At 43.6% G+C, this 14,160-nt stretch overlaps 1 long non-coding RNA gene across 14 annotated transcripts in view; it reads right to left on the bottom strand.

Moving 5' to 3' along the window:
- Nucleotides 1-13,113, bottom strand: part of LOC147262647 (uncharacterized) — a 234,429-nt gene extending 221,316 nt beyond the window's left edge. For all 14 annotated transcript variants that reach the window (XR_015112443.1, XR_015112444.1, XR_015112446.1 and 11 more), the window contains exon 1: nucleotides 12,760-13,113. This is a non-coding gene — a long non-coding RNA (uncharacterized LOC147262647). The remainder of the gene's footprint in view (nucleotides 1-12,759) is intronic.
- Nucleotides 13,114-14,160: the final 1,047 nt, after the last annotated feature.

The raw sequence follows: 14,160 nt of genomic DNA, 5'->3' as shown, positions 1-14,160 counted from the left end.
CTTTCACACCATCGAGTCGTAGCATCACAAACACCTGACGGCTCTTTAACTGCAAATAAATGAGAAACTAGAAGAGGAGTGAAAGTCCTGCACCGTTTCAATAACACACCGAAGATACTTTTTTGTTTTGCATCCTAGCAGCGTGCAACAATGATGACTACAATGACATCACAAGCTGTCACATAACAAAAAACACATAAAAACATATCCATCAAATATCTGTAGGGAGCTACAATACTAAAGCATCACTGGGGCCCTTTAGATTGCTCCATATTGCCAGCTGGCTCTCCAGCATGTCCCCCACACCTCCTCGTATATTTCCTGATCTCAGAACTAATGTGGCATCCCTTCAAATCGAGGGGCTCCATGGGTGAGTTGATGAGTAAACCTGCGCAGTGATAGGTCCACTGCTGTGTGTGAGATTGGAAAGGATAGGGATGACAGCGCTTCTTTTCAAATGTGGAGACACTCACTGTTACACACACACACACACACACACACACTTTGCTCTGGCCAACCTGTGGCTCGACACCTGGCGTTGCATTCATGGACCCACAGTTACTCCATCTTCAGTTAGAGGAAGTTTGCAGGAGAATAGCAGTCATGTGGGAAGTGATCAAGTCTGCTTTAGCACTGCAAGTCTACCAGCATGTGCAAGTCTTTCCTCTGCAAGTGTAACTGACTAAGTGTGTTCGTGTGCGCTGGGTTTGAACACTGTACAAATACTAAATTAGATATTGATAAGTTTGATACAATATTCTGTTCACGCAAAACAAGATTGGTCAGAATTACGGGAATGTTGAGTCATTAATTTCATCTGAACATAAATCTAAACTTGTGTTTGTAGACCTTCGCACCATTTCTGAAGAAACTCAGGACATTCCTGAGATGACCTATGACCAGTGTTAATTTTGTCGCCCATTTTTTAAAATTTAGTCTTATGTCCAAGTTCATTCTTAGTCACATTTTGTCAATCACGTATGATTTCTTGTTTGTTACGTTTTAGTCAACTAAAAGTCTCAACATTTTGCTCTAGTTTTAGTCGAACGAGAACTCAAGGTATTTTAAACAAGGTATTATAAACATTTGAACCTTTTTTAAAAAAAATTATGATTTCAAACTCGGAAATAAAATGCTAGCTTCTAGGAATAGTTTCATCAACCAGTGTATGCAGATGTGTGCCAGTTAGCTTACCTGAATATTTGGGTGGTTGAGGGTCAGATGCCTTTTCAGATTGGGGGTGTTTTTTCCCAGTGATTTCGCCCTCCCCCCACATATTCCCATCCGTCAAAACAAGCCATTGTTATTTTTTATTTGTCTATATCTAGAAAATCTGACCAAATGTCCTGTCGCTTCTTCTTCCCTAGCAAGGTTGCAGCTCTCACGCTGTCCAGCTGGACTGGATGTTGCGTTTCCTCTTGTGTAGTTGATGAAAATGAGGACAGAGTTTTTGTTTAGTTTTTATTTCATGCAAAACATTTTACTCTTGTTTCTATTCATACACAATAAGGCACATTAACACAATTTTAGTCAATGTTTTTACAATATTTTTGCAGTCTCGTCATAGTCATGGGAAAATGTGTCATTGACGAACATCGTTCATCTTTTCTCGTCTGACGAAACTAACACCACCTATGACCTAAGTCTCATCAGTTCATCCCTGAGTCCCTGTGGATGTTCGCTTTAAAACCTCCATGGAGACAACAGGCATCAAATTTGACAGAGCGAAAAACCAAGACTCTACTTTTATCCTCCGCTTTTTATGAAAGGGTTTTTGGATGCCTGACAACTAACTGAAACCTTATTTTGTTAAACTTCACTGTACTTTCATTTCTCTGTTTAATTTCATCAGTTTTGTCTGTTAAATCCCAACTTTTTTGCAACTTTTGGCTCATAAAACACATTGAAAAACCTGTGTATAATAAGGTACAGTATAAAAAAAGTTGTGCAGGGATTGTGCATTATGCTCTCTGTAATTATTCCAACGGTACCGCTGCTTTAACAGAATATTTTCCTCATGAATTGAATGTCCAGTCGGTCCACTGAAAGGCTGAAATCCATCAGTGTCCTCAGCATCCACAGAGACAGAGAGACCAGTTTGGATACTGGTCAAGTTCGAAGCAGCTCAGGTGTGAGATGTGCAGCATTGGAACAGATGCTTCCAATTTAATTACCCCACACAGGGCTAACTCTTGTGTGATGGAAGAGACGCCGACACAGCTGGGTCCCCACCAATGCCAGAGTACAAAGACGGCACAGCTACAATCATATCTCACACACGTGTAGAGCCAAGATATATTCAAATATATTCATAGTTAGATCTGTCAAATGTCAAGTAAGCTAATCTGGAAGATGGAATTTGAGGCACTTGTGCTGAACAGGATCTGGCACATAATGAAAAAAGTATCAAGGATTTTTTTTTTATTCTAAAGGGGTGAAAGTGAAGGCTGGAAAGTCAACCACTGACTGTTAGCCAAGCTAAGAGGCCAAAATACCTGTCAAAGTCAAAGCAAACATCTTTGTACTCCGTTTCTATCAAATTAATACTTGCACTGGTAAAGACCTTTATTAATGACTAATAGATTGATGCATTAACATCTTCTTATATTTCATTATATTATCTATACTTCTTATCCTGTAGACGGTAACAGGGAACTGGATTCAAACCCAGCCGACACTGGCAAGAGGCGGGTCCAACCAGGACGTCTTCCAATCACAGGGCTGACACATACACGAGACACAAACACAATTTTGAATCGCAAATGAACCGAAATGCAGGAAATTAGTGGAGAATAAAACAAAGCGAATGAGAGAATGGAATAAAAAAAGTTAATTCAAGCTTAATCTAAAAAACAGATGATCAAATAATTGAAATAAGCTTCCATGTTCATGAAGAAAAGATACTGGAGTACTTTCAAGTCAAATTCGGAGTACTTTTTTTTGGGAATGATTTGCCGGTAGCTAGCAACAAAGGAACGAGGAGGATGGTGTGTTTGATGAACAGACTGAAGAGTGAGCAAAGGTTGAACAGAGAACTTAAATATTAATAGATCACTGCATACTAAATGAAGGCAGGAGCGTAAATTACATCGAATACATTTTAAGGCATGAATGAGCATATTTCGTGTGAAGTATAAAATAAGGCTTGAATCAATGCCAGGGAGAGTCTGGAGCAGCAAACATCACTCTCCTCCACGAACACTGGGGCTTCCCCACCATTGAGCCAAGACAGTCAAATTCTACCACGTAGTCACGCTGTGCTGAAGCAGAGAGTCAGTGCTGTGACTGAAACCAAGGCCAGGCGACTCAGGGGCTCCTCAGCTGATGATTTGAATCGTTTAGGAATCGGGCCGAAAAACATCAGACACACCATGATAAGGTGTGTGTGTGGGCATTTCTGCTCAGTCATTGCTGTTTCTCATCATTGCCTCCTCTAAACAAGCTGCCGTACAGCTCACCTCATCATCTAACAATGGCCTGACACAATCGCAATCTGACAAGAGCACCTAAATATGTCTAGCAAACACCGCTTCTGTTTGTCTTGGGTTTTTTGTTTTTTGTTTTGTTTGGGGGTTGTTGTTTTATTTTTATTTATTTATTTTTTTAGTTTCTAACAATGCCTCTCATTTGGCAAAATGGAGCCCTCAAAAGTCGCCCCTGAAGACTTGTTGTTTGAGGCCGAGTTTGGGCAAGACAGCGCTGGATTGGATGTTTACATAAATGAGCCAATTTAGCTGCATTTCAGAGACCTGGACCTGCTGGCAGACACAATGGCTGTCTCAATCTCACTCACTCACTCACACACACACACACACACACACACACACACACACACGGTCACTGACAGAAACTGTCGTTTCATCACTTGTATCATTTCAGCTCTACTGCATTTTGTTTAGGGTCACGCTGTGTTTCGCTCCTGTTTGCTTTTCCCTTTCACTGCATCTGCTTACTACCCAAAGTTATACTGCATTATTCTTTCATAAAAATAAACATTCCTTCCATTCAAATTCTTCTTTTAGCTATGCCTATAAAGCTCATTGCTGGAGTAAACATAGTTTGTATCTGTGGCAACATTTGCATGCTGCTTTTACTTCACCTTAGACGGCTTCTTTAAACCCAAACCAAACCAAATCTTTTAAAACAAAAATTACACCCAACCTGAGGCACAGTCTATCACAAAACCATGGAATCAGGTGCAAGTAACAAATTCATAACAAGAGTCTGAGGTGATACTTGACGAACGCCTCCATATCAATAATACAGTGCACTAAGAAATGAACAGGATATGGCAGTGGAAGTATTCACAAACTAGTATAGTCAAAGAAAGAAAAACCAATAAGTTGAGAGACAACAAACAACAAAAACTACTTGGAGCATCTCAAACTGGAAGACAGACAGAAAGAAAAGCACTTTGGAAACGGCGTCTGCGCAGCAGTTGAGAAAACCGAACGTTTCTGCTTGTTAGTGTCACTGTCAGCTTGGCCTGGCATGAAAGAAGAACAAGAAGCATCGCACCAGCTAACCACGCCAGGCCAGGCCAGGCCAGGCCAGGCCAATGACCAGGGTAGTGAACAGGCTAGAAACATGACAAAAAGCAGGAGAGTACTGAAATGAATGCTCAAAACATACACACACAGACACACACACACACACACACACTAGTGTGATTGTGCCATTCGGTGCCAGTAAATTGCTCTGTGCTGGAGAGCTTAGGGAAGCATCAGAGAGCCTGGGCAGCATCCTGCTCTGAGCTGCAGATCCCCAGCCAACTGAATGTGGATGCTTGGCCCAGTCGGGTGGATCAGCCGCTAATACACAGCCTGGGACCAGGGAATTACTGAGTAAGCACTGAGCCCTGTGCAGCCGGCACCAACACACATATGCACATAAAGGCAGCATGCTTGGTCACAGGAATGCAAGGCATGCTCACTCCTGCCAGGAAAACAGGCAATGGAAGCTACAACTGAACATAAGACAGAAAAAAACTGTGTCAGTTATGGCCCCTTCAGGCCCAGGGAATGTTCAAAACCTGGTTGAGGAGCAGTGGACGAGTTCTTTACCTTCACGAGAGGGGTCATAGGAGTAAGGAGTACCAGGGCTCTTACATGCACTGTCAAGCCTCTACAGTGCCACCGTGAGAACTGTGTCCGTATTCTCTACAAGTCAAATCCGTTCCCAGTGGGTGTTGGTCTCTGCCAGGCTCGTCCTTTGTCATTGGTTCTGTGATATTCATGGAGGGGGTCGCTTCTCTTCTGTTAGCAGATGACGTGGGTTTGTTGGCTGTCGCGGGCCATTTTGTAACCAAGTCTAAAGCTGTCCGGCCAATTAGTCTCTGCTGAAAAATGGTTCTATGCAAGTTGCTGCCCTAAGGTATCTAAAGGTGTCTTGAGACATCAGCAGTAACGTGAAAGCTACATGGAACTGAGAGTTGAGGCGAAGGGCAAAGCTGTCACTCATGGTCACAGGTTTTGGGTAAAGATCGAGGGAATGCGATCAGATACAAGTGGTTAAACTGAGTTCCCCCTTCAGTGGGAGCTGGCCTAAAGCAAGGGTGGGGATCTCCAACATCTGGAGGGACAGTCAGCTGAGTTGGGTCCCTCAGTGACGAGCAGCAGAACCAGTGCCTTACCCAGGCTGCTGCCATTATGACGTTATCTAGGATAGGCAGAAAAAAAAGGATGGATGGACTGTTTACTGAGCAGCGTTCAAATGTTACACAAGACTAAGTTACACTGAGGTCCAATGCGATGGGAAGTGTTCCCTTGAGAAATGCACCAAAATACTTTCGTGAGAATGCATCTGTATGCTCTACTTCTCAGTGGGTGCTTCTGACAAACCTTTGCTTTTTATTTTAAGCTCTTATTCCCTCAAAGTCTGCTGTTCTAGTTCCTTCCTTCCTCCATCTCTCTCATCTTTCATCCATCCATGAGATGTACAAGACTTTCTGTGCACAAGCTTTTTGATTGTGTACTCTTTATCCGGTTTCCGGCCTCAAAGGAGCTTGTGAATCGATAGGATGTTTAACATACTCCCTCAGCTTTTTAAGGCCTGCAGCGAACAAACCCTTCACCATCGACCCCTAACCCCTCCCACTGGCGCAGATCGAAGGACCCCCCAAATCACGTGAACCCCTTACGCAACACTCACGGGATGTCTTCGTCTCACCAGGCCGCCTCCCACTTCCTGCTCAGCCCGCTGGTTACCGAGGTGAACCATCACCATGGGCAACGGACCAAAAGAGAAGGATGAGGATGGGGAGGAGGGAGGTGAGTCGGAGAAGAGATGTGAATAGATGTGAGAAGAGGGCATGAAATCGATGAGGCCATGCAACAGCTTTGCAGCTCATGTGCCCACACACTGAGATAGAGATGCAGACACACACACACACACACACACACACACACACACACACACACACACACACACACACACACTAATGTAGAGTGACTGAGATGACCTGGCATTCATGACTGCCAACAATCTAGTCCATATTACAGGCATGAGCGAGAATGATACACGCATCCCTCCCTCACAAGTTAAATGTTTCATCCATTTTTAGACTGCACAAATTAATCTTCTCCACCTCCACTGACATGAATACGAGTTTTAACTTTAACGCTGCTATAATTAAAGCAAAGCTTTGGCGTTTCATGCGAGAGATTTCAAGAGTTTCATTTTTCACAAAGCCTGTGCGGCAAAAGGTCTTGTGTTTCTTTTAAATGTCATCCCGCTAAAAACAGAGTTGCATTTAGCAGCAGAAGGACTAGTGATATTTAAGAAGCAGGGAAATTAGAGAGGCTGTGAGAACAATGTTCTTGTCACCCTCCAAAATCTTTCAGTCTTCATTTGTGTAGCGCCTCCCCTACAGGTTAGCGCTACTGAAAGTGTTTCACAGACAACTCATAGGCTGTTGAGATGGTTTATAAATATACATAGAGCAACAGTTTTCTAAAAGGTTTGCTCAAATTCATATTTCCGATTGAATAACATGTTTTTAAAAGTGATGCAAATCTGCTAGTAATGTTGGAACTCAAGAAATGTACTAAATCAGTCTAGGATGTTAAAATCCAACATGGGTTTGCCGAACCTGGAGTCTTTGACATGCACACTCCCAAACAGAGGCACCAGTGCGAACATACAAGTAAACAAATGCTTGTGCTTTAGGGAGCGCGCAACTGTTCAACCTTCAGTTCACTTTACACACGTTCTCCACCTCAAAAGGTGCACTTCCAGCCACTTGACGACCAATATTGTACTTTTTAGGTCAAGAATGGACCTTTGAGGGAGCATTCTTCAAAAGCCTGTGAGCCAGTTCTGTACCTTCTCATGTCACACCTTCATTTTTGAGTGTGGTTTGTCCTTTCAGGTTTCAACCTCATTAGAGCCAAGGATGTAAACTAACAATTGCACTACTTCATGTATATTTACACTGATACTAATACTGATATATGAATGAATATACACTGTCCTAATTCAATAATCTCAATAAATAAATATGTTTTTATTTATGAAACCTTGAAGCACTGGTGAAAAGGCAAGTTTAAGAATTACAGAATGAAGCCATGAAGTCTGAGTATAATTGATGATGATGGTCCTCCAAATCAACTTTCTAATAGTGGAGAATCTCCCTCGTTTCCCCTGTGATTGTCTACTGACAACTGTGCTGTTGTCACCAATTAAAAACACAATTCTTCTTTTCTTCCCAGCTTGTGTGGAGAGAAAGATGTTCTCTGGTCACTGGAGTAAGTGAAGACGGTGAATATTTACACAGCACATTGATCCGTTCAATTCCTCAGTGTCCTTCCGTCACTCTCTCTCCCATGTGTTCAATAAGTTACTTCCTTGTGACCCCCTGTCAACTCAAGCAATCCACACGCCGCCAAAACATACAAGTTGATCATTTTCATGGGAGAATCTTCCTCCAGACCAGAGGTGGACGACATGACTGGACAGCAAACACAATTCTTTAAAAGGCCAATATCGGCTTTTATATCTGCCTAACCTCCTGCTTGATCAAATATTCCTTTAACAAACCACCTCCGCACACTTCACTGAGTGACGGACCACTGTGAAGACCCTCTGCTTTGCGACCAGCGTGCTGACACAATAGCAACGCGGTGTTTGGAGCACCTCAGCTGCCACTCAGCGGGGGTCAGCTCTCCAGCCGTGCAGTTTCAGCTCAAGCCGCCGATGTGCAGAGAGGAGACAAACGCAAGTGCACAAGAGCCTCCATTACGGATCCCAGCACAAGAGCCCTGCTCCATTATGGCTTCCACATAAGGACCTTCATTCTGGCTCTTAGTCATTCTAATGAGCTTTGCAGCTCTGCAGAGCCTCTGACTCGGCCTGTGCCGCGGCCCTGTGTAACAGCTCCCACGCGACTCCAGGCTGCACCTAATGCAGAAGAGCGCTCAATGAGGATTGTGATTTTTTTTTTTTATTTCTGTAATTGTGAAGCTTCAGAGGGCTCTTAGGCAGCGATTTAATGGTGTCTAATGGAATCTCATCACAGAACAAGAGAGAAAAAGGATGAAGAGGGAGAACACTGACTAATGTCTCTGCGTACTTTTGCTTTGCAGTACGCCCTTAATTCTGTGAATGCAATTATCTTTTTCAATGGTACTTAATATTAAATATTTTGCACATGTGTATTTGTTCGAATGTGTACATTGGGAGGTGTATCCTCGTGCACTGAGATCTGCAGTAATACCTATAGTAGTACTGTAACTGTGTGGAGGTTGTCTGTGTGATGGTAATCATCAACAGGGATCCTGAAGTAGCCACTTTGTTGAATGTTGAGCTTTATTGAAATAAATATTAAAATTATGATTGTGCTGCTTGCCCACTTTGTTGTCTGACTTTTCACAGACTGGAAAGCATTAAATCTACCACGACTGCTGGGGGAAAAAAAGTGCATTTCTCCGTGTCTGTAATGCTTGGTGATCTTTGACTTTTCTCTCGTGAAATTTCTACCTAAAGCAACAAATGGCAGCATCAGCGACTCTCTGTCACTGTGAAAATCCCTTTTTGCCTTTCGAAGCCATCTCATATTTCTCTCGCTCTTGACCACACAGAACATTCTCTCTCTCGCCCTTTTGTCTCTGAGCTGGTCAGGTTAAAGCCTCCCACTCAAAACTTTAAATTTCCCTCAGTGGTACTGTTAAAAATGACAAGTTATTGCAGCGGTAGCAGTTATGGTTAAATGCCAGGGCGCCGTTTTGTAGAGCAAATGCTGTCTGCCGAAGAGGCTGCATGGTCTGGCGAGCATCAGCATCATGTGAAGGTACAGAAAGAGCACAAAAGCTTCGTACTGTATAACACAAATGAGAAGTCTGCTGATGCATAAACCTTTGAGACAAAGTTACAAATACAGCCTAAGAAAAGCAAAGCACCATGAAACTCATTCTTGTGCAGGAAAATGCTGTCTGTCAGCTTTGGACAGAATTTGGTCCATGGAAAGAAAATCCGATTGATGCTTTAGAAGCACATGACAATTTTGACGATAACTCACTGTGATGAGTTACAACTCTATATGATATGGTAATTGAACTTTGCTGAGATTCAATCTTGAAACAAGGTTCATCTTAGGCTAGATTTTTGGCTGACTCAGCAACTAGTGTGAGTGGATGGGTTTGATGACACAGACATAATGTCTTTGATCAGTCACGGTGGCCGTGTTTGAGTCGGATGAAGCAACAGTTCCTGAAACCTGATCAAATACACAGATATTGAAGCCTGAACAAGGAAATACCCAAAGCAACCAACTGAAGGTAAAGACATTGTTGTGATTCTGCCAGTGTGGTTAAGGAAAAGTCTTATTTACTGGCACCATTGATGAGATCAGCGCCGATTGATTTAAGGCTGCTCCAATAGTTTTACACTTAACCCAATGCCCCGCCAACCAGGATTCAATGGAGCGTGGCCACACCCTTTTTACACAGTGAATTTACACACACAGGCACTTCTGGGTTTAGTGGGTGGTGCCTCAGTTGCCTCCATCGTCAGACTTTGACCAACCGACACCATCCTCCCTCCTGGGCTCATCTCTGCGGTTTCCGTCGACATCCACACACTCACATTCAGCTACTGTGTGCTAGAAACTGCTTCCTTTTAATGACCAAACATTGGTTATGGATGAAACAGGCCTCAGGAGACACTGTTCATCATCAGCCAATACCTTGTAAAGAACAAGAAGATTAATTTATTATGGATATTAGCTGGAATGTAATTGTTCGAAATGCAACCATATGGAAAATGTCATCACTGTAATATTAAGGACTGGCACACATCTGGCGGAGCAACTCGGGCAATTGAAGATTAAATACTGTTCCCACTCATGTTGTATAAAGTGATGCACCCACTCTGAAATCTAAAGGAGGTGTGTTTTCTAGTCTGATCGGAGGCATGCGGTGTGTGACAGGGAGGAGCACAAATATAGAGAGAGAGAAAGGAAGTAGACATTGCCAAAGATCAAAGGTTGACACACTGACAGGTGTCTTTGATTCACCTGTAAGTTTCCATGAACGCACACACACATGCACGCACGCACACACATGCACACAAACGCACGCACGCTCCGGCAACACAACAGTGCACAACAGAGGTGACAGCGTGGAGCAGCACATTTACATTAATAAGACTTCTTGTTTTTCCCTCACTTAGACAAGAGATATTTGAAGCATTTATTAAATTATTAATCTATTTATTTATTCATTTAGTCAGTCAGTCATGTTTTTTTCATGACTGAGCGGCTCAGTGTAATTTCATTGAGCTACCAGATGGTTGAGGGTTTAATTAACAACTTCAAAAGCAATAACTGGAGAGCTGGCCAAACACACACACACGCACGCACATATACACACACACACAAACACACACGCACGCAAGCACGCACGCACGCACGCACACACACACTGTATGTAAAAGTCCTGCATTTCCAAGCACAAATGTGTATCATCCACACTCGCTTATTAATTCATGCTGCATGAAAATCAAACAGAAAAGCAGCCATTGTGCTCTCAGTGTGTATACGTAGATTTCCCATCAATAACTGACCCCCCCACCACACTCACGCACGCACGCACGCACGCACGCACACGCACACACACACTCACTATCGGTGTGGAAGGGAGGCACTATGGATGGGCCCCAAGCTCCTAGCCTCTAAGTCACACCCTGCAGATTGGATCTTACTGCCTCTCGGGGACAATAAAAACACCCCATCTTCCCTTCATTACTGGCAGCGGCAGCCATTATTCCACTATAATGACATTATTTTGATTGGCGAAGCAACAGAGGGCCACCATCTGCTTGAATTAGGCATGGTAATCAGACAGCCTTTGTTAATATGTGTGGCACAGGGCAGAGAGCCTTTAACCTGGCCTGGGGTCAGATCTGCTCACTCCCTCCACACTGAGCCCTTTCACTGGTGTTACTGGCCTCAGCTCGACTCCTTAGAAGCCAAAAATGACATTAAACAGCTGCCGTTAGTCTACAAGTCTACAGTATGCTAGTGTTTCTTTGTCCAATGTCATTAGCCACTAAAACTTCCAAATCACCATTCTCGTTCATTAATTTCTAATTTCACAGGACACCAAATGACTATTTGGGCCGCAGGACGTCGGCAAAGCCGACAGTGATAATTTGGTGCCACTTGAAAACCGCTGGAGTAATAAGAGCAGAGAGGAGGCTCCTGAATACACCTGTGAATATCACATAATCAGCTGTTAGAGCTAAAAAGGTTTGAGCTATTTCGATCACCTGACTTCAGACGTGTTACAGGTGTATTCAGGGCTGTAGCACTCGTGACTCTACACGACAGTCACGTGGAGTCACCTGACTACTGATTTTATTCTAATACAATTCAGGTGTTGAAAGAATTCCTTATTCTAGTCATCCAACTAATAAGGGGAGATAATAGGTACTTTTTTTGCAGTAAACTGTCTGTAGCCACAAAGTTTTTTTGGTTGTGGCTGATTTCTCCAGCCAGGCGGAGACTTGTGTTCCACGTGTTTAATCTCCCTGACAGTTTTCTTCTGCCCACGGTTGGATAATGGCAAAATGCCCCCAAATGAGATGGTCAGCGCCATAATGATGCCCACGTTATATAAGGGAGCGTATACTCTGATGATGACAGAGTTTCATCAGCCAGCCAAAACCGTGGGACATCCACAAAGACTGTGTCCCTGAAATTGGCACCAGCCTCCAGTCAGCATTTGTTAGCAATACTAGATCAAGTCATGTGGGAAATCAGACAGTTGGTTTGTTTAAATCCTCCCAAAAAACTTTTTTATTCTCTCTGTAGGTCAGGAATCCAAATGGCTTGAATGTGTTTATTTCCACAAGAAATAGTTGAAGTCCCAGCTGACTTACGATGGATGCCAACAAATCCTATCAGCAGGCGCCAGTCAATTACTTCAATAAAACACAAACATCACTTTAGATGCCATGAAGGAGCTTCTGATAAATAAAGAATATGGCATAGAATTAAATTTCGAGTTCCCTTTGAATCAGGTTTACAGCTTATTGAGCATATATTGGGAAGGAGAGAGCGCACACTTCCTCGCCATCAGCTGTCGCAACATCAGAGACCACATCCTTCCAGCTGGAAATGTCAGTCCAGTCACGTCATGAATCTTTAGCCACCAAATAAAACAACAAGCTTTGTTAGGTAACGAACGCCGCTGAAAAGGGAACACGGTTGCTAGGCAACGGAGACACAACAGAAAGATGAAGATGCATCGGAATGTCTCTTACCGTCAATGAGATGAAAGCGCTGGTTCCGGTTCTTCTGTGGAGGCGGGCAGAGGAGAAGGACAAGCGCGCGTTGGTCCTCAGGACAAGCGGGAGTTGGAGGGTTCATGACCGCCTCCTCCGGGGTGATTTCCCCCGCTAGCCCAGCTGCTACTGAGCTACTGGTGCGGTGGAGCTGGACTGCTTCGGTGGTGTTCGGTCCAGAGGTTCCGTCTGTGCTGGTTTCATGAATCCCTGCTGAGAACTTCACCACATACGCGAACCGGGGCCTCGGCTCCTCCTCAGTCCACCAGAGTCCAAATACCCAAGATAACCGGAGCCGGAGTCGCTCCCGCCTAGCCTCGCTAAAGGCTAACATTAGCAACGGCAGGCTCGCGGCGCTGCGGCTGCGCGGTGTTAATGAACGTGACGTAGCCATCCGACACAAGAACGTTACAAGAACGAGAAAAATACACACACATACATAAATGTATATAGTGAGTTCCAGGTCGGATTATGTATTTCATTTAAAACTTTTTACTGATTTTTTTATAGTTTGTCTTAACATGTTTTGGTTCGTTTAATTTTCCCCAAAATATTCTTGGGATTAAATTTCTGCCGGAACCCTGAAGTACCGCTTGGGGGAGCTCGCGTACCCGCAGTTTGAGAATCACTGCTCTGGAAAATTAAATGAGTGTTTCTCTCACCAGAAACGTTCAGTTTCACACGAAAAGTGGGGAATACAGTGACTGATTACTTTCTTGTTACACTGAAAACACACCTACAATTAATATGAAATCTAAGTACCACTGCTCTGCATCTTGTACGACTAGAATATTCATTGTTTAGCTAATTTTTAAGGATTGATTAAACCCAGTGGCCCTTGGGCCATGTGGCTAAGGTCTTGCGTCACTGAAATCGAGCCCATAATCATACTGTTAGAACATACAATGAGTACGTGCTCAACATGCAGGTATAAACAATGTTGAAAAGAATTCCGTTCAGCTTCTCTGCACAACAGCTGTATTATATTGAGAGTTGATCTGCAGAACTCTGCGTCTATGGTTGTGTTTGATATATCTGAACACTACAGCTGGTCTCTAATCTTCTTCTGGTGAAGACTCAGATGAATGTCACATGTGCCAATGTTAAAGAAAGCAATTAGCTACTGTTGGCATGTCCTGGTCTGCGGATGACTAATGGCTGGCAGGGCGGGAGTGTCTAGCCCTGATAAATTCTACTGTCCCCCTGCCTTATTAGTACAATGGGGAACTGGAGGGGGGGGGGCCGGGAGCTAAGGTGATAGACCATAGGGGGTGTCAAAGATAAACCTAGATTGACAGCAAAGCGGGGTGGCTAAATGCTAATGCACCGAGTGACATTTCAGATGCCGGCCTGGGTTAGCTTAGATGCTGCTGGCGTGCT

This window comes from Aulostomus chinensis, chromosome 4 (genome assembly GCF_037954235.1).
Source record: "Aulostomus chinensis isolate RoL2024-O1b breed Wild chromosome 4, RoL_Achi_v1.0, whole genome shotgun sequence".
NCBI classification, from domain to species: Eukaryota; Metazoa; Chordata; class Actinopteri; order Syngnathiformes; family Aulostomidae; genus Aulostomus; species Aulostomus chinensis.
Note: the sequence above shows the minus strand (reverse complement) of the source record. Positions and strands in the feature narration are given on the sequence as shown.